Here is a 21,980-nt window from a genome sequence, read left to right on the forward strand (position 1 = left end):
AATAAAACCATACATCTGCACACAGACTTGTGCAGCTTTGTTGGTAGTAGCCAAGAACTATATAAACCATCGAAATATTCATCAACACAGCAATACAAGGGAATACTAGTTAGTAATAAAAAGGAATGAACTACTGATACATGATATATCATGGATGAACCTCAATGATATTGGGCTAAGGAAAAGGATCCAGACACAACTAGTACTTACTGGATTATTCCATTTATGTGAAACTATAGAAAGGACAACATAATCTACACTGACAGAAAACATATCAGAAGTTGCCTGGAGCTGGTGCTAGTTATACTAGGGGGGAGGGGAGGGGAATTGACAGTGATGGGACCATGATGGGACTCTGATGGTATAAAGACACTTTAGGGTTATACAGTGTTTTCAAACCTTTTTTTCTCCCTTCTTTTAAAATTCTCCTTCTCTCTCTCTCTCTTTTTTAATTTTAAGTGTTATTCCTACATAGGCATTAGATAGATAAATAAATAAACTCTGTAAGGACCACAATAGATAACTGATACTCCATAAACCACAGTGCCAGAGAGGTATGAGCAAGATGAAGAAGCAGAGAAACCATTCCCAATTAAAAGAACAAGAGAAATCCCCTAAAAGAACGATCAATGAAATAGACATCGATAGCCTACTAGATCAAGATTTCCAAAAAGGAGTGATCAAAGTACTGAAGGAACTGAAAGAGATAGTGTTTAGAGATATAAAATATGTCAAAAATGAAATGGAAGCTATAAAGAAGAGCCAAGTAGAATTGATAAACTCATTGGCTGAGATGAGAAATGATCTAAAGGCTGTGCAAAGCAGACTAGATAATGTAGAGGAACGAATTAGTGACCTAGAAGACAGGACAACAGAAATCACCCAATCAGAACAGCTACAAGATAAACAAATAAAAACAAATGAAAATAGCATAAGGGACCTATGGGATAATATAAAGCACACCAATCTTCACATAGTAGGGGTCCCAGAAGGATAAGAAAGACCAAAGGGGATTGAAAAGGTTTTGGAAGAAATCATGACTGAAAATTTCCCAAACTTAAAGAAGGAATCAGATATCCAAGTACAGGAAGCTCAGAGGGTCCCAAACAGGAAGAAGCCAAATAGACCCACATCAAGGCATATCATAATCAAGATGGCCAGAGTCAAGGATAAAGAAATGATCCTAAAGGCAGCAAGAGAAAAGCAAAGAGTGAGTTACAAGGGAACCCCCATAAGGCTCTCAGCTGATTTCTCTACACAAACACTACAGGCCAGAAGGGAGTGGCAAGATATATTCAAAGTCCTGAATGAAAAAAAGATGTAGCCTAGGATACTTTATCCAGCAAGGCTATCCTTTAGGATAGAAGGAGACATAAAGAATTTCACAGACAAGAAAAAGCTACAAGAGTTTAGCAACACTAAACCCATGCTAAAAGAAATATTGAAAGGTCGACTCTAAATAGAAAAGCAGCAGGATGCTACAGAAATGAGAAACTCACAACTGGAAAGGTGATAACTCATGAATTACAAATAAACACGAAATTGTAAAAGAAGACATCTAAATCATTGGGAGAGGGAGGCAGGAAAATACAGAATTTTTTTTTCTTTCTTTTTTAAATTTTTTGTTCTCAGTAGGATGGGTTTGAGATCATGTTACCATCAGTTTAATAAAAACAGTTATAGTAATGGGCTAATAGACTTACAGAAAAGGGTAACCACAAGCCAAAAACTTACAAGGGAGTCACAAAAACTAAATAAAATCCATGATAATACAAAGGAAAATTACCAAGCCACAAAAGGGAGAAGAAAGGAACAAAGAAGAAATACCAAATCAACTGCAAAGATAAGTTCAAAATGGCAATAAACTCACATCTATCATTAATTACTGTAAATGTTAATGGACTAAATGCTCCAGTCAAAAGACATAGAGTGGCAAACTGGATAATAAAGCAAGAACCTTCAATATGCTGCATACAAGAGACCCACTTTAGGGAGAAGGTCACATATAGATTGAGAATGAAAGGATGGAAAAGGATATTCCATGCAAATGGAAAAGCCAAAAAAGCAGGTGTTGCAGTACTGATTTCAGACAAAATAGACTTTAAAACAAAGGCCATAAAGAAAGATAAAGAAGCACATTTTATAATGATTAAAGGAGTGATACAAGATGAGGATATTACACTCGTTAATATATATGCACCCAATATAGGAGCACCTAAGTACATAAAACAATTACTAACAGAGATAAAGGGATATTGATGGGAATACAATCATAGTTGGAGATTTTAACACCGCATTAACATCACTAGACAGATCTTCCAGACAGAAAATAAATAAGGCAACAGAGAAATTAAATAATACAATAGAAAAATTAGATTTGGTGGATATTTTCAGAGCATTACACCCCCCAAAAATAGGATATACATTCTTCTCAAGTGCACATGGAACATTTTTTAGGATTGATCATGTACCTGGGCACAAAAGAAACCACAACAGTTTTAAGAAGATGGAAATTATCTCAAGCATCTTTACTGACCACAATGCCATGAAACTAGAAATCAACAACAGAGAAACAAAGGAGAAAAAAAGGAAAGCATGGAGATTAAACAATATGCCATTAAAAAACCAATGGGTCAATGAGGAAATCAAAGCTGAAATTTAAAAATACCTTGAGACAAATGAAAATGAAAGCACAACCACACAAAATTTATGGGACACAGCAAAGGCAGTGCTAAGAGGGAAGTTTATAGTGATACAGGCCTTCCTCAAAAAAGAAGAACAATCTCAAATAAACAATTTAACCCACCAGCTGAAAGAACTAGAAAAAGAAGAACAAAAAACCCCAAAAGGCAGCAGAAGGAAGGAAATTATAAAGATTAGGGAGGAAATAAATAAAATACAGATTAAAAAAAACATAGAAAAAAATCAATCAAACCAAAAGCTGTTTTTTTGAAAAAGTAAATAAAATCGACAAACCTCTGGCCAAACTCACAAAGAAGAAAAAAGAGAGAGCACAAATTAGCAAAATAAGAAAGGAAAATGGAGAAATTGCAACAAATAAAATAGAAATACAGAATATCATAAGAGAATATTATGAGAAACTATATGGAACCAAATTGGATAACCTAGAGGAGATGGACAAGTTTATGGAAACATACTGTCCGCCAAGACTGAATCAAGAAGAAATTGACCACTTGAACAAACCGATCACTAGAAATGAAATCGAAATAGCAATTAAAAACCTCCCTACAAATAAAAGTCCAGGACCAGACGGCTTCACCAGGGAATTCTACCAAACATACAAAGAAGAACTCATACCAGTTCTTCTCAAACTCTTCCAGAAGATTGAAAAGGAGGGAATAGTCCCAAACTCATTCTATGAAGCCACCATCACCCTGATACCAAAACCAGGCAAAGACACTACCAAAAAAGAGAATTATAAGCCAACATCACTGATGAACATAGATGCAAAAATCCTCACCAAAATATTAGCAAATAGAATCCAACAACACATAAAAAAGATTATACATCATGACCAAGTGGGGTTCATCCCAGGGACACAAGGGTGGTTCAACATATGCAAATTAATCAATGTAATACATCACATCAACAAGAGAAAGGACAAAAACCACATGATCATCTCAATAGATGCAGAAAAGGCATTTGATAAAATTCAACACCCATTTATGATAAAAACTCTCACCAAAGTGGGTATAGAGGGAACATATCTCAACATAATAAAAGCTATATATGACAAACCTACAGCCAGCATAGTACTCAACGGTGAAAAACTCAAAAGCTTCCCACTAAAATCTGGGACAAGATAAGGATGCCCACTATCACCACTCCTAGTCAACATAGTCTTGGAAGTCCTAGCCACAGCAATCAGGCAAGAAAGAAAATTAAAAGGGATCCAAATTGGAAAAGAAGAAGTAAAAGTGTCACTATATGCCGACGACATGTTACTATATATAGAAAACCCTAAAAGGTCCACACAAAAACTACTAGAGCTGATCGAAGAATTCAGCAAGGTAGCAGGTTACAAGATTAACGTTCAAAAATCAGTTGCATTTCTTTACACTAACAATGAGTCAACAGAGAAAGAAAGTAAAGAAACAATCCTCTTTAAAATAGCACCCAAAGTAATAAAAGACCTGGGAATAAATCTAACCAAGGAGATGAAAGAATTATACACAGAAAACTATAAACCATTGATGAAGGAAATTAAAGAAGACTTCAAAAAATGAAAAGATATCCCATGCTCTTGGATTGGAAGAGTCAATATTGTTAAAATGGTCACACTGCCCAAGGCAATCTACAGATTTAATGCAATCCCTATCAAATTACCGACATATTTCACAGAACTAGAACAAATCATAAGAAAATTTATATGGAACCATCAAAGACCTAGAATTGCCAAAGCATTACTGAAGAGAAAGAAAGAGGCTGGAGGAATAACTCTCCCAGACTTCAGACAATACTATAGAGCTACAGTCATCAAGACAGCATGGTATTGGTACATAAACAGACATATAGACCAATGGAACAGAATAGAGAGCCCAGAAACGAACCCACAAACTTTTGGTCAACTCATCTTCAACAAAGGAGGCAAGAAGATACAATGGAATAAAGACAGTCTCTTCAGCAAATGGTGTTGGGAAAACTGGACAGCAGCATGTAAAGCAATGAAGCTAGAACACTCCCTTACACCAGACACAAAAATCAACTCAAAATGGATCAAAGACTTAAACATAAGACAAGATACAATAAACCTCCTAGAGGAAAATATAGGCAAAACATTATCTGACATACATCTCAAAAATTTTCTCCTAGAAGAAATAAAAGTAAGAATAAACAAATGGGACCTAATGAAACTTACAAGCTTCTGCACAGCAAAGGAAACCAGAAGTAAAACAAAAAGACAACCTACGGAATGGGAGAAAATGTTTGCAAATGAAACCGACAAAGGCTTGATCTCCAGAATATATAAGCAGATCATACAACTTAATGAGAAAAAAAAAACCCAATTCAAAAATGGGCAAAAGACCTAAACAATCAATTCTCCAAGGAAGACATAAAAATGATCAATAGGCACATGAAAAAATGCTCAATATCACTAATTATCAGAGAAATGCAAATCAAAACTACAATGAGGTATCACCTCACACCAGTCAGAATGGCCATCATTCAAAAGTCCACAAATGACAAATGCTGGAGAGGCTGTGGAGAAAGGGGAACCCTCCTACACTGCTGGTGGGAATGCAGTTTGGTGCAGCCACTGTGGAAAACAGTATGGAGATTCCTCAAAAGACTAGGAATAGACTTACCGTATGACCCAGGAATCCCGCTCCTGGGCATATATCCAGAAGGAACCCTACTTCAGGATGACACTTGCACCCCAACGTTCATAGCAGCACTATTTACAATAGCCAAGAGATGGAGACAGCCTAAATGTCCATCAACAGATCTGGATAAAGAAGAAGTGGTATATTTATACAATGGAATACTACTCAGCCGTAAAAACCGACAACATAATGCCATTTGCAGCAACATGGATGCTCCTGGAGAATGTCATTCTAAGTGAAGTAAGCCAGAAAGAGAAAGAAAAATACCATATGAGATCGCTCACATGTGGAATCTAAAAAAAAAACAAAACACAAAGAAAGCATAAATACAAAACAGAAACAGACTCATAGACATAGAATACAAACTTGTGGTTGCCAAGGGGGCGGAGGGTGGGAAGGGATAGACTGGGATTTCAAAATTGTAGAATAGATAAACAAGATTATACTGTATAGCACAGGGAAATATATGCAAGATTTTATGCTAGCCCACTGAGAAAAAAATGTGACAATGAATATATATATGTTCATGTATAACTGAAAAATTGTGCTCTACACTGGAATTTGACACAACATTGTAAAATGATTATAAATCAAAAAAATGTAAAAAAAAAGGAACAGCTTAATATCAGGGATATGCATCTATTGGCTTATGTAACTGGAAAGTCCAATGATACTAGTTTTAGGCAATACTGTCATCAGAGATACAAAGGATGTCGTCAATTTTCTGTTTCTCTCTCTTAGTATTACTTTCCTTTTGATTGGCTTCACCTCAGGCTGATTTATTTGGTGTCCAAGATGGCCCTCAGAATTTCTAGACTTACATAATCCTTATAGTTACTGATCCCAAAGAATAAGGCACCTATTTTCATAAAACTTCAGGAAAAGTCCCATGGAAGATTGTGATTGGCTCAGCTTGGGTCATGTGCCTATTCTTTAATCAATCATACTGGGCCAGAAAATGGTGTACTGGGGCCAGGCCCAGGCCATGTACTCGCTCGTGTAGTGATCCAAGGAAAGCTCAAACCTATTAGAAGCACATCAAATGGGTTCCCAAAAGGAACAAGCAGTTCTGTTATCAGAAAAAGAGAGTATGGGAAGTGCATTAGGAACTGTATGAATGACACACTAGTACAAATATGCTTGTACTTCTTACTTTCTCTCTCTTTTATTTCCTGGTCCTTTGTTCATAGTCCCATATTTAAAATCAAGTTGAGTTCTATTGAGTTAGATTTTTTTCTTGTATATCATTTCTAATAATTATTTCTGACATTTAAATTATGTTCTGTTACTTTATATAACCTGTTTATTGAATGGTCTGGGCTCAGCAGTGACTGGTGGAAGCTCTGACCGTTTCTCACCACTTCCTATGAAACTTGGTCTATCAGTTTACTCCTCCCATCTCCTTAGAGAAATTATTGGGCATGTTCTGTATCTCTTCTGGTCATTCTCAGGCAACACAAAAGTCCTCCAGTGACTTTCAGGTAATGAAGAGTCCAGTTCAGTGTAATATCAATATCCCAAACTGCTTTCAACTTAAAATGTCTCCACTCCCTCAGTTTCAGGGAATCACAGCCTGGGAAATCTGTAGAGGGGGGAAAGTTAGGCCTTTCTATAATTTCTTTTCTTCACTTCTATCCCAAATCACTAACTACTGTCATGTGCCCCTTCCATGGTCAATCACAAAGGTGTGAGAAGAGAGGTGAAGAAGGTAGAAAGGCTCTTACTTGACCAGTACACATCTGGCATAGGAATGCTCCAAATATGGTAGGTTCCAAGTGCCAATTTTTTTTTTTCACTCATGGAATAATTTTGGTGAGTTCTGAGAAACCTATTATTGGAGATATCTTACCTGTAATTCCTTTTACCTGAGTGATGTCACTTCAAGTTGGTCACTTACGAATTCCCTTATAACTTCTGGTTTCACCTTGCCCCTCCAGATGGTCCTTTTGGGAGAGTCCTTCTCATGGCTACTCCATCCAGTTCCCTTCTAGAGACTGAATCTAGTCAATGGGCATCTCATTTCTCTTTTGTCCCCACTGAACTTTACAAGTGCAGCCACACCCTTCACACTTTCAACAGATCTCTCATCTTTAGACTTTTCAAGAAGTAGTTAAATAAATAACAGTCCTTGTATTCCTTAAACCCCAGGGGACACATGTCAAGTTCTCCAAACAGTTCTCTTGAAGTGGTCCTCATTTGGTTTCAGGTGGAGAGAAATAGTTTCCTCTTCATCCCCATGAATGGTTGAGAGAGACTATATACATCACACCAAAACTCTACATTTTTCACACTCTTCAATTACTCAAAGACTCCTTTGCCTTTGCTTATATTATTTAGAGATGGATGATGGACACTTGGTGCTAGATCTAGTCTGGGGACACACCCTCTGCAAATCTAAAAAGATGACGTAGTTCCTCACTTTAGAAGGAAGAGGATTCATGACATCTATTTATCTCAGCCTTTGGAGTTTTTGCAAACACTCTGATACAGCAGGAAGTATCTCATTAAATAATCAGCTACATGCAATTCAAGTTACTTCAAGTTAAATCTGTATTTAACTGGTTTCATAAGATACACTTCCCATTTTGGAGGGTATTCATTTTGATGTATATTACTTTGGCTGATGAACAGAAAGGATATTTTGATCATTTTTTCAGTTATGCCAAGGCTCAGAAATTATACCTATAATAATAACTTACCTGAGTAGACAATATTTCACTCAAAACATTTCCCTCAAAACTATGCCTGATATTTCCCGAAACACTTTCTATGAATGTAGAACATCAATCATTGTTATATGAATAAAGGGTCTCTATAGTCAAGTAAATTTGGGGAGCTATAGATTTAAAAGTTAAATTTGTGCAGTTTCTTTGCCACACAAATTCTCAGCATTTTAAAATAAATTGAATGTGCCTTACTGAACCCCCCAAGCAGACACATACCTGCAGCATTTCATAAGCTTCTTTGATCAAACAAACAAAAATCAAAAACTTTTCCCTGATAGAGAATTTCTTGGAACTTGCTGAAGAAAAACCATTTTGGAAAGTTTTCTTGCAACCATGCTCTATTGTCTTCAATAAGCCTCAGAAAGCTGCGGCCAATCTGGATTGTTTTTTCCTCTGCAAATTCACTTCATTTTCCTGCATGCTTGCTTTCTTGATTATAAAAATTAAAATTTTGTCCAATTTCAATTTTTCCTAGGGAATACAACAATCTTTCCATTTGCAGATTCAGATCTTCCCTTCTTCAGAAATATTTTCCCTCTTGGACCTTGCTTGTTTTGGTTTCTTGGTTTGCTCTGGTTCTTTGCACAAGATCCTGAATGGCCTGCATTTGCCTGATCCCTCGTTCCCATCCTTCCTTCCCTTTTTTATGATCATCTTTTTAACCACAGAACCTCAACATCATTGTAGTGTTGTTCTGATCTTTGTCACTTCTAAAGATTCTAGTTCCTTTGGTGAATTATGATTTTCCTTCTATGTTTTCATTGTTTCACCCAGCTTCCTTTTTATTTTCTCCTTCTCTTAGCCGAAGACTCTCCATAAGTCTCTTTTCTTATACTCACATATTTAATTTCTTATTTTATACTGTCCATTCTTATTACTCATTAAAAACATGTTACCTGAGATTTATTTTTCTTTTCTTCCATAAGTTATTTTTAAAAGGATGCCCTTATGCCTTGAAAGAGGAGAGATCGTCCATGGTTGCTATTTCCACATTTGCAGTGTGTGACAGACACAGCAGATCTGACATCTCAAAGACATTCATAATACCCTTTACATTGCCTTCCTTCATTGTAACGGCAGGATATCTAAAATATCTTTCCAGATTTCTTTGTGGCTGAGTGTGGCCATGTGACACAGTATCTAGCCAAAGAAATACAAGCAAATGTTGCAGGGAGGGAAGGGTAGGGCTTCCTGAAAACTTTATATATGGAGCACACTAAGGTAGCAAGTCCCACTGACACTTCGTGTCTTCCTGCCTGAAATTCAGATGTGGGGCTTGCAGATAAAATAGCCGCCTTGCAGCCATGAGGGAGAAAGCCACACATTAAGGCAAAGCACACACTAAGAAGATAGAAAAAGCTTAGATTTTTCATGACATCCCTGAGTACATCACTGAAATAAATAGACTCATCTTTTTAGACACTGATCATGTTTTTCTCATACACACAGACAAACGTGAGTGGATTTTCCTGTTATACATTTACTTTTTACCAGTTTGCTATTTCAGAGAACGGGTTGACATATATTCAAAATTGCAGTCAGTAATGGAGCAGAGTATGGAGAGGGGGTTGGTGCTTTGGGAAGTCCCAAAAAGAACTTTTCATCTCTCTGTGATATCTTCCTTCTGTTTAGTAAAGCCATTGAGCGATGGGACAGCCTTAGATATTCAGATATCTTTTGGCTTAGCCTCCATTCCAGCTCTGTGATGACTCTGTCTGGCGTCCTTCCCAGGGCTGCTATCAGACGTGCAGCCGTCTGTACAGCTGGCTACCTGCTCCTGGTAGCACTGTGCACCCTGGAGCTTTCCAGGGTAGCTGCTTGTTGATATTATGGCTCTTCATTGGCAAAGGGGCCTCAAGAAGGCTTGTTTCACATCTGCCTTAAGTTTCTTCCTTGCCTACAGCCCTTGCCCATCCAGATGTGGTCATAACTGTTGCATTTTTCTGATGATGTCCGCCACATATAACCATAATTCTCTGATGACTTTTCCAAAGAGAGATAAGACTGGGATTAGCACTTTCCTTCAATATGCTGACATGTTCATAATATTGAGAAGAAATTTCTTGAAATGTCAAGTAGGTGAAAAGCACCTTTAACTGGTTTCCAGAGATAAAATAGATCCCCTGCCATCCTTTTAACTCCTTTGCTTATTCCATAGGCAGACATTTGCAAGGAGGTAAACACTTTTATTCAAGTCCCAACTTACACAGAGTTCCTGAAGCTCACTTTAAACTTCTTATGAACACACATAAACATTTCAGAAGGGAAATTAAATTTCTCAGTTCTAAATACAAATGTCCTGCTAAATGACGCTTGCTACTGAATCTAATGCACCTCAGTCCAATCGGTGAGGTACAGTCTGAAGTGCACTGGTCTGGGACGGACAGGGTCACTTACGAAGTTTGTGATCAAGGTCAAGGGATTTAAATTTCCAATCCTCACCAGTAAGTGTTATTGTCTTTAAAATTTTGGCCATTTTACTGGGTGTGTTTATTGCAATTTCACTGTGGTTGTGATATAAATTATCCAAATGGCTTAACAATGTTGAGCATCATTTCATATACTTATTGGCCATTTTTATGTAGTCTTCAGAGAAATGACTATTCAAATCATGTAATCATTTAAAGTGGGGTATTGTCTTTTTATTGTCAAATTGAAAAACTTATTTATGTATTCTGGTTAATTTCCAGAGTTCTAAAAAAGTTGATGTAGAAATTTTGCCAGTGTTCTCATGGCTTTTATGGAGGAAAATATTTTCATAGGCCCTGACTCTACCATTCCCAAAGGTCTTCCCTAATTATATACTTTTAAGAATCAATCACTGGAATAATTTGGGAACTATATGTCTGCCAAAGGATGCATACCTAGAATACATAACAAACTCATAAAACTCTATGGTAAATTTTTAAAAATCCAGTAGAAAATAGACAAAAGTTGTGAACAGAGATCTCAAAAATAGGATATAATAATGGAAAACTAAAACATGAAAAAATGGTCAATAACATTAGCCACTAGGAAAATGCAATTAAAAATCATATTGATATATGACATGGACCCATCAGAATGGCTAAAATAAAATAAAATATTGACAATACCAAATGCTGGTGAAGATGCAGAGAGATTGGATTGCTATATGTTGATGGTGATAATAACCTAGAATAATAAATACAGCCATGTGGAAAGCAGTTTGTCAGTTTCTTACAAAACTAAGCATGTAATTATCATATGACCCAGCAATCACACTCTTGTGCATTTATTCCAGAGAAATAAAAACTAAATGTCCACAAAAAAATCTTGTATGTGAATGATCATAGCACATGTATTTATAATAGTCCCAAACTGCAAGCAACACAAATGTAGTTCAACAGGTTGATGATGAAACCAACTGTGGCACATCCATTCCAAGGAATACTTTGCAGCAATAAAGAGGAATGCACTATTGATCCATGAAACAACTTGGATGGATCTCAAGGGAATCTGGCTGAGTGGGAAAAGCCAATCTCAAAGTGCTATATTATGTATGATGGCATTCATATAACATTTTTGAAATAATGCAATTATAGACACAGAGAACAAATTAGTGGTTGCCAGCTTTTATGGATGGGGGGGATGACAAAGGAACACTGCGTGGGATCTTAGAGTGATGAAACAGTTCCATATCATGATTATTGTGGTGGTTACATGAATCTATACATATGACACAATTACATGGACCCTCCCACACGAGTGCATTGTAAAGCTGATGAAATCGGGATAAGGTCTGCAGATTGTCAATCTCCTTGTTTTGATACTGTACAGTAGTTATGTAAGTTGCTACCACTGGGGGAACTCGGTAAAGAGCACACAAACTTCTCTATTCTCTTTGCATCTTCCATGAATCTAGAATTATTTCAAGATAAAAATACAAAGAAATCAGTCAGAGAAGACGTGCTTATTTGTACAGCTGTAACGTTTCACTCATCTCCATCCTGATAGCTTTCCTCAAGCGGAGAGAAGGGGTGAGAAAGTGTCAGAGTTAGTAATCAGCCAACTGAAAGAAACCACAGTAAATCCATTTGAGGGAATATAATGGCCGTAAGAAAGGTTCAGAAACATAACCTTCTAGTGGTACCAGAGAGTAAAGAAGAAGGATAATGCAACAACGGAGGAGAACGTGAGAGTATAGGTTTGCTTATTTATGTATTTGTTGTTAAAATTTTACCCTGTAAATGTCTTAATAGTGGATTTCAAAATGATAGTCTCTCTATCTCACTAAGGGAAGTTTTAGATCCAGGGCATTTTCCCACTATGTTTCTATTTTATACTGCAGGGACAATTCTGGTTCTGAGAAAACATAAAATTTTTGATGTGTTCTCACACTAGCAATGCCAGAGAAGAAGGAGCAGATGAGTTTTCCTTAAAAAAAAAAACAAACCCTACAGCCCAACGGACTGAACTGACTCTAGTTCCCTAATTGGTGGCAGAAACCCTACTATTTGCTATGATGTTGCTGTTGTATTAGAATGTGGTCCCGGAACACTGTGTAAGTATTATTCGCATTCCAGTCAATATGGTAATTTATTTGTAGACATTCTACCTTCCTCATTAGACTATATTCTTTTCCAGAACAACGATCATATTTATTTCATCCCCATATTCTGAGCGCCTACATAAGACCTGAATCTTAGTAAGAACCTAATAAATTTTTGATCCATGAATGAGTGTGGCACATGAAATCATCGCTCTTGGAAAATGTTTACTTTGGGGTCCCTAGTCTTGATAATAAGGGTAACGTATTTCATCCTCTTTACCATTTCTGCAATAAGTTTTACTTTCAGGGTTTGAGTTCCAAATATGGTCCAGTGATAGAAAAGCTCTAACTCCAGAGTCAACTTAATCTAAAAATAGACTGGAAATTGCCTAGGTACTATGTTTTGAGGGAAGGACCTCACTCAAATATCTCCCACCAGATACACAGAAGGCCTTAGCCCATTCTGGATGCTATAACACAATGCCACAGACTGGGTGGCTTATCACAACAGAAATTTATTTCTCACAGTTCTGGAGGCTGAAAGTCCAAGATCAGGGTGCCAGGACCATCAGGTGAGGGCCTTCTTCCGGGGCCCAGACTTCTCATTGTATCCTGTGGAGGAAGGAGTGATGGATCTCTGCGAAGTCACTTTTATAAAAGATTAATCTCATTCAGTAGGAGTCCACTCTCATGACCTAAGTCCCTCCTAAAGGCCCCACCTCCTAATACCATTACATTGAGAATTCAGATTTCAGCATCTGAATTTTGGGAAAGACACAAACATTCAGACCACAGCAGCCCTCAATATACTCTCAGTCTGGGATAACTGGAATATCCTTAAACAATGATTCCCACATCCCTCATTTTCCAAATAACAAACCTGAGAGAGAAGTGACTCATCCTATGTCATCGAGCAGGTGCATGAGGCGGCTAGAACCAAAGTGCGCATCTCCCAAACTCTCATTAAATTAAAATCACACGTAGCTTCTTTCTACAATGATATGCATTTCTTTAGGAAACAATGAATGGGAATGATCTGGAGCCTGGACTTAGGGATGCAGTGGGGGATTAGTCATGTATAAAATACAAAAAGGAAACTTGTCAGTATTTCCCAGTGCCCATTTTGAAAATAACTTCCTTGCTGTAATTAGAGCAAGAGAAGAAAAGAACACGTAGTTTGCTCCCTCCAGAGCGTCTAGGAATAAAACCAAGAGGAAATTCCAGAGTAGCATCATTGGTCAGGTCATGGAGGACCTGAAGTTCTGATGAGTAGCAAGTGTTAGACTAACGAAGGGAACTCAGGTGGCTCCGGGAGCTTTCTCAATCACCTGACACAGGAATACTTTGAAAAGATGGAACTCATTGGCTAAATAATCTAAGCTTGAGCTGAAATGATTACTGAAAGGTGAGAAAGTTTAATGTAGTGTGGCTTTTAAATAATAGAAATGTTTTTTTTTCCTTCAAAGACCTTGTTTTTCTGAGCTTGAAGCCGGTAAGAATGATACTAACTTCTGATTTCGGCCAGCTTGGGGGAAAGCCTAATGAGGTCAATTCTTCATTGATGTGGAGAAATAGCCAAGCTTCAGGGGAATGACTATATGGGCTTTGGACATGAATCAGACTTAGCTAGAGGTTAAGATTTGGAGATTCATTAGTTAGTGATGATTAGTGAAAACATGAGATCAGGGAGCACTTTGAGGGGATGGAACAGTGGAAGGGCAGAAGATTAAAGAGTCAGCCATGTGGGGCATCTCCAGCTACCAGCAAAGGACCTAGAATTTTCAAAAGCTATCTGAGAAAGAAGAACAAAGTGGAAGGAATTGTTACCAGACTTCAAGACCTACTACAGAGTTACAGTAATTTAGACCACGTAGTACTGGCGTAAGAATCGATAAATATCCCAGTAGGACAGAAGAGAGAGTCTAGAAATAGACTCACACATATGTGATTATTTGATTTCTGTCAAAGACACCAAAGGAACCTAATGTGGAAAGAAAAGTCTTTTCAACCAGTGGGACTGGATATTCACATTTAAAAAATTAACCTCAACTAGTACCTTACCCCATACACAAAAATTAATTTGAGCTGGATCATAGAGGTAAACACAAAAGTTAACAATAAGACACAAAAATCAATAATAAAAGAAATAAATGGATAAATTAGACTTCATCAAAATTAAAATTTCTGCTCACGAAAAGACACCATGAAGAAAATCAATACAAATGCCATGAACTGGAAGGGAATATTCACAAGGCATATATCTGACAAAGAACTGGTATCTGGGTTATATAAAGAATTCCTACAGATTAATGATAAAAAGACAGTGTTTGTGCTCTACACTGGAAATTGACACAACATTGTAAACTGACTACAACTCAATAAAATAAAATTTAAAAAAAGACAATGTGATATAAGTGGGCAAATCATGGGAGCAGAGAAGTCACCAAGGAAGATACACAAATGGCCAATAAACACCTGAAAATGTGCTTGATATCATTAATCACCAGGGAAATGCAGATTAAAGCCCAGTGTGATACCACCACACACATACCAGAATGGCTACAGTTAAAAAGACTGGATCGACCAAATGTTGACGAGGATTTGAAGCAACTGGAACTTTTGTATGTTGTTGTGAAAAACAGTACTACTTTGAAAAAAGGTCTGACAGGCTCATAAAATGAACCATATACGAACTCTAGGACATAGAAAATCCCCTCTTCAGTATTTATCTAAGACAAATGAGAGTATATGTCCACAAAAACCTGCATAAAACTGTTTATAGTAGCTCTCTTCAAAACAGTCCTAATTTGGAAACAGCCCAGGTGTTGTCAACTGGAAAATGGATAAGCAAACTGTGGATAATATTCGTTTTATGCAACACTACTCAGCAAGAAAAAGGGATGGAATACTGATAATACATGACAACATGGATGGATCTCAAAAATATTTACCTGAGCAAAAGAAGCCTTATATAAAAAGCACATAAGCATGATAATATTTGTAATAAGTTCTAAAACAGGAACAAGTCATCTAAGGTGAAAAAAATTGGACCACTGGGAATTTTGGAAACTTCATTCACAGGGAATTGCCTGTGGGTGGCGGGTGGGTATTGACTTGGAAGGAGCATAAGGAAACTTGCTGAGGTGATGGAAACACTCTGTATTATAGGGGTTTGGGTTCCATGGTGTATGCATTTGTCAAAACAAATTAAGTGACACACTTAAAAGGTTTGTACATTATATTATATGAAAATTTTAACCCTTTCTCCCAAAGAAGTATACAAATACTGTGTGTGTGTGTGTGTGTGTGTGTGTGCGCGTGCACAGCACGCATGGGGAGTGGGTATGGAGAAGGAAGGAGAGATGTTATTTTAAATAATTTTGGAAACCTGAAAATTCCAAATAAACTTTATTCACAGGGAATAATCATTGAAGTGCACAGTTTAGATAGAAAGAATTTACTAGAAGAAAGTTTTCCTTTCATTATCTTGCTGCTTCTTTTCTTCTTCTATGTGATTGTACTGGTCAAACAACCCATAATGCTTGACAAATTCTTTTTAGAGCAGGCAAAGAACAATTTGTTCAATAGATGAGAAGGGGGAATTAGTAAGACTGATTGACTCCAGTCTAATAAGCAAGGCTGTGAATCATACTTTGCTCATAGACCATTATCTTTGATTTTGTCTACTGAAGAGAGTCATCTACTCATTGGCTTTCTACGAAACACATAGAGCAACTAGGTTTCAAAAACACTCCAGACCTAGGTGGCTCACAGTCTTCTTCCAGTGAGACATAATGGAATGAAACACTGTGGGGAGGTTATCCGTCTCCCAAGTGTCACTTCCATCACAAGGTCTCTGTCTCCTAGTGTCCAGCTACACGAGGCTAATTAATGTTTTCTGGACACTGTTATCTAATGGCTCTGTGCTTCGTTTATAGTGTTTTTCTTTTTTGTCCTAGAGTCATCTATACTACGTTTCTAGCTGCTGAATTCCTACTCATCTTTTAAGACTCAGCTCAAAGATTAACTCCTCTTCGAAACGTCTTCAATTTCCTTAAGCAATTTTCTTCCTCCGTTATGTTCTCTTGGCACCTTGACTGGGTTTTATATTAAAGGGAAAACTGTAGTACTGCCAGCCTTCGAGAATGAATTCATCCTGGTCTTGTGATTTTTAAAGGAGAAAAAAACACTTGGGTTGTAATCATCCAGTTTGTACAAGGATATCAGTGATGGAGAGGTTTCCATAGACGAAGAATGCAAAACTGAGTCGTTATTGCCAATTGGAGTCCACTTTATTAATAAGGAAAGAAAATTTCTGTTGCTAAAACCCCTAATATCTCTTTTTCTGCAAGACTGACTCAGTCTCAATTCATTTGTCCTCAGCTGCGTGCCACGCTGCATCGACAGCTTATAAAGTAATAAATATCACCGAGCCAACAAGCTGAGCAATTGATTCAAAGGAGCCGAGCTTTTACTCAATCATCGCCCTTGTACATTTCTCTTACTCTAGTCGTTAACTTTACAAAATTGGAAACAAATCATTTTAAGAGTGCACACAATTATTTAGAGGACAGATTGTGCAGACATGCTAACATGTTGTGGGACAAACCTGGGGCATCCACCTTAGTGTACATTAGTGTCATAGCTGGCAGGACAGCTTCAGAAGCCAGGGTGCCCTGGCTTTTTAATTTCTTTTTAATCTTACTTTATTCTTCCTAGTATTCTTTTTGATATGTAGTTGACATATGATATTATGTTAGTTTCAGGTGTACAACATAGTGATTTGAAATTTTTATACATAATAAAATGATGGCCATGATAAGTCTAGTTACCATCTATCCCTATTCACAACTATTAAAGTATTATTGGCTATATTCTTTATATATGCTATGTAATATCCCTGCTGTGTATTATATCTTTGTGACACTTATTTTATAACTGGAATTGTACCACTTAATCCCCTACATCTATTTTGCCTAACACCTCACCCCTCTGGCGACCAGTTTGCTCTCTGAGTCTGCTTCTGTTTAATTTGTTTTTTAGCTTCCATATCTATGTGAATTCATGTGATATCTTTCTCTGTCTGACTTATTTCACTTAGCATAATACCCTGTAGATCAATCCTTTTGTCACAAATGGCAAGATTTCATTCTTTTTCATGGCTGAGTAATATTCTGTTTATATCTATATCTATATCTATATCTCACATCTTCTTTATCCATTCATCTATTGATGGGCACTTGAGTTGCTTCCATATCTTGGCTATTTTAAATAATGCCACGATGAACATAGGGGTGCATAGATCCTTTCAAATTAGTGTTTTCATATTGTTTAGATAAATACCTAGAAGTGGGATAGCTGGTAGTTTTAGTCTTACTTTTTTTTTTTTTTTTTTTTGAGGCATCTCCATACTGTCTTCCATAATGGCTGCACCAATTTACATTTCCACCAACAGTGTATGAGGATTCACTTTTCCCACATCCTTGCCAATACTTACTTCTAGTCTTTTTGATAATAGCTATTCTGACAGGTGTGAAGTGATATCTCACTGTGGTTTTGATTTGCATTTCCCTAATAATTAGTGACGTCGAGCATCTTTCCATGTACCTGTTGGCCATCTGTGTGTTTTGAACCTTGGCTCTTTAAACTTGGCTGTCCCAGTCTCCCTACTGAATAGGCATATGTCATCCTTCCAGAGGAACAGAGCGTCTCTGAGAACTTTAGGAGGCACATCTATGTGTGTGTGCATGTGTGAGGTGACTGCTGGGAGACTGATAGAAAGGCAGAGTGTGTGAAGCAAAAATCAACAGAAAAGGAGAGATTGGACTGATGCTTGATAAGTTTACAACCCTGCTACTGAAAACCATCCATGCTGTGTGTTCTAGAAAGACTTCCTGCATGATGACCAAATTGCAGCTCTTACAAATTTCTTCCAGAATGCTAACATAATACATTAAGACTTCTTAAACCTCTATCATTCATGTGACCCCTTCCTGATTTTCTTTGTATCAAGTACTTGGGTTTTCTACTTAAATTACTTAGAAAGGAAACTTTTTATCACTGGTAAATGAAAAACTGGTATCTTTTGTCAAAGAAATAAATACAACAAGCACATACACACACAGAAAAAGAGAATGCTCACATGGAAATGGAAACATTCCCCAAATGATGGCATGTACTTTTCTGTATTTTTTTTTACTGCAGTGTGATAAAGAAAATACCAGACATGTGCACTCATGTGATATTAGCAAAGGGGCTGACTGATTTGGCATAGATTATTGTTCTCTGTGCAACAAATTCAAACTAACCTCTAAAAAAGCAGCACAATATTTAGAGATTAAAAAGGTCCAGGATGTGATGGTCCATGAAAGAATAGCACCCAAATAGCTACGTCTGTAAGTCTAGATTTTTCTCTTTCTTTCTCATTTAGAGCTAAAGAGCAGCCCGGAGTTTGAGGCAGGTCCTGTTGAGTGTACCATAGCTTGTGACTTGCTCACTCGTTAGGGGAAGGGGCGCGCCCAAGGTGAGAGAATGAGCTAGCATGGCGGCTGGTTTTCATCCCAGGATAGCTGAATGCATCAAGCCAAACCCTGGGACCACATCTTGGCATAGAGTGATGAAAAGTATGAAAAGTTGTCATGGGCGATATGGTTAATAATTGGGGGCCCTAGCTAGAGTTCTTCCCTTGGTTTTGGGATTGAAAGTCATCATCCATATGCCACTGCTGTATCCCTGTACGGATTTGGTACTGAAGTGGGGTGTTGCTATAATTGTGACCTAAAGTGTGGCCAATGGCTTTGACTAAAAGTTGGAAGAATCTTGGGAAGCATGACAGGAGAAGGCTAGATTTTCTTGAAAAGACTGTGGGTAGAAATACAGATGTGCCACTGAGGGCATACTTCATTTTAACCCATGAACGACATGCCTCAGCTAACTGAGGCTTCTAAGGCACATTTGAATGACATTCAAAATGGTTATGAGTCCTGATTCTGCTGCCCCTTCTCTGCAGATTGGTTATATTCAGCTGGTGCAGATGAAGAATTGATCCTGTTAGATGTTCCTTTCTCCTATGTGTTTGCTTGGGCAGTGGGTGCTTGGAAAATTCAGAAACGTGTAGCTGGCTCCTTTGAAAAGCTGTTCAGTGAACTTGACTGGCTTAGGACTGGGACGATGTGCCGGGGAGGGAGGTGACAGATCCCTCCCCACCTCAGTCCTTTAAAGATTCCGTGGGAACGAGCACATGTTCTCTCCAGGTACAAGTGCAACTCCTGGAGGAAAATGCTGGCATTTGTTTTTCTTTTAAAGAACTGCAAGTAGCTTGAGGAAAATGGGTATTGTTGTTGCTTTTCCATATGGTCCCCCAGGCTCAGTACAACACGAGGATGCACAGAGAATGTGACAACCTGAGACCGAGCAGACGTTTCAAACTGTGGTGGGCACTCGATTCGGCAGGTTCTCAGGCCAAGCCTAAAATCCTGGGAACAGACCAAACTCCACAGATGATGCTGGAGCCCACCAAAGGCCTAGGACCACCACTGTCCCGCAGGGTTAACATGGCTCTGTGAAACTATGGCTTCGTGGCCAAGTAAGTTTGTTCATCCCACCACTTCTTAAAGTTAAGCCGGCTTCCTTAACACAAGACTTGCTAGAATTCAATGTGTTAGTGTGTTTGGTTTTTTGGGGGGGGTAGGTAATTAAGCTTATTATTAATTAATTAATTAATTAATTATTTAATGGAGGTACTGGGGATTGAACCTAGGACCTCGTGCACGCTAAGCACATGCTCTGCCACTGAGCTATACCCTCCCCCATCTAGAAGTCAATGTGTTAATGCACACTTTGAATCCCAAAGAAGGGAAGAGTGTATGCCAGTGGTTCTCAAAGTGTGGTTCCAACATAAAATAGATAAATAAGAAGGACCTACTGTGTAGCACAGGGAACTATATTCAATATCTTGTTATAAACTATAATGGAAAGAATTAAAAAAAGAATATATATATACATTTATATATATGTAACTGAATCACTTTGCTGTACACCTGAAACTAACACAATATTGTAAATCAGCAATACTCTCAAAAACATGAAAGTGTGTTTCCCCAGGACCAGCGGCCTCAGCATCACCTGGGAATGTCAACATCCAAAGTCTTGAGCCCACCCAAGACCTACTCAGTCATAAACTCGGGAGGTGGGGTCCAGCAATCTGAGTCTTACAAGCCCTCTAGGTGTTTCTATTGTGTACAAAGATCTGAGAGCCAAGTGTTTGCAGTGTTTTCCGAAACTATTATTTCATCAAACGTGGTAGCACTAATATTTTCTACCATGAGAAATGTTACTGAAGTGTGTGTGTGTGTGTGTGTGTGTGTATGTGTGTGTAAAATGGAGACGTATGAAAGTATCACTGCTTGTAGGGAGGTATCCTGGAGGACAATTTAATTATTGATTTATTTAAATACCACCTTCTGTTAAAAACCACTTGAGGCAGCTCAGAGAGAATACTGGGACTAAAGGATTATCCCTGGGTATTTCGGCCACGTATTATTTATGCCAGGCTTCCTTGAGACACCAATGTACTGATTTGTTTGTTACCAGCAGACCTAAGCTATTCCTGAACACTGAAAAAGCAAAAGCAGCAAGCAAACTAGTCAATAACTAAACCTTTAAGTCCTTGGAGCAAGCCTGAGACAATGCACTACTTTTCTCTATGGACTGAAAATCAGTAAGACTTAATAGGCGGCAGGGTTGACTGAGTCTACTTCTGGTACATGGTACCCAGGCTCCTGTCCAAGCTAGGCAGCCTCACTTCATGAAGTTGGACTTCAGAGCTCTGGCAGGATGAGGTCTTAAGACGGGATCACAAGGTGACTGAACTGGGCCGGGTTGGGCCGGGCTGGGCTGGGCTGGGCTGGTCTAGGAGCACCTCCAACTGAACCTGGCCCAAACACCTTAGGAGCGGGCTGCCTCCCCTTTGTACCAAAGCATTCTGCTTGGGGGCCCAGTAACTTTATCTGATGGATGCCCTGAAAAGTGCCAGCTACGTTTCACCTGTTCCTTCACTCTTACCTTCCTACATCGACTATTCCCGAAGCATCACCGCCAGGCAATGGCAGCTTTGGGGAGCCAGTGAAAAGTTATCAACATTAAAAATGTTTAGGTTTTAGGAAACAAACTTATGGTTACCAAAGGGGAATATGGATGGGGGAGGGATAAATAAGGAGTTTGGAATAAGCAGATACAAACTATTATACATAAAATAGCTAAACAACAAGGTCCTAGCGTATAACACAGGGAACTATACTCAATATCCCATAATAACCCATAATAGAAAAGAATATGTATGTATAAACGTAACGGAATGACTTTGCTGTACACCAGAAACTAACACAATATTGTAAATCA

This window comes from Camelus ferus, chromosome X, assembly GCF_009834535.1.
Source record: "Camelus ferus isolate YT-003-E chromosome X, BCGSAC_Cfer_1.0, whole genome shotgun sequence".
In the NCBI taxonomy this organism is placed as follows: Eukaryota; Metazoa; Chordata; class Mammalia; order Artiodactyla; family Camelidae; genus Camelus; species Camelus ferus.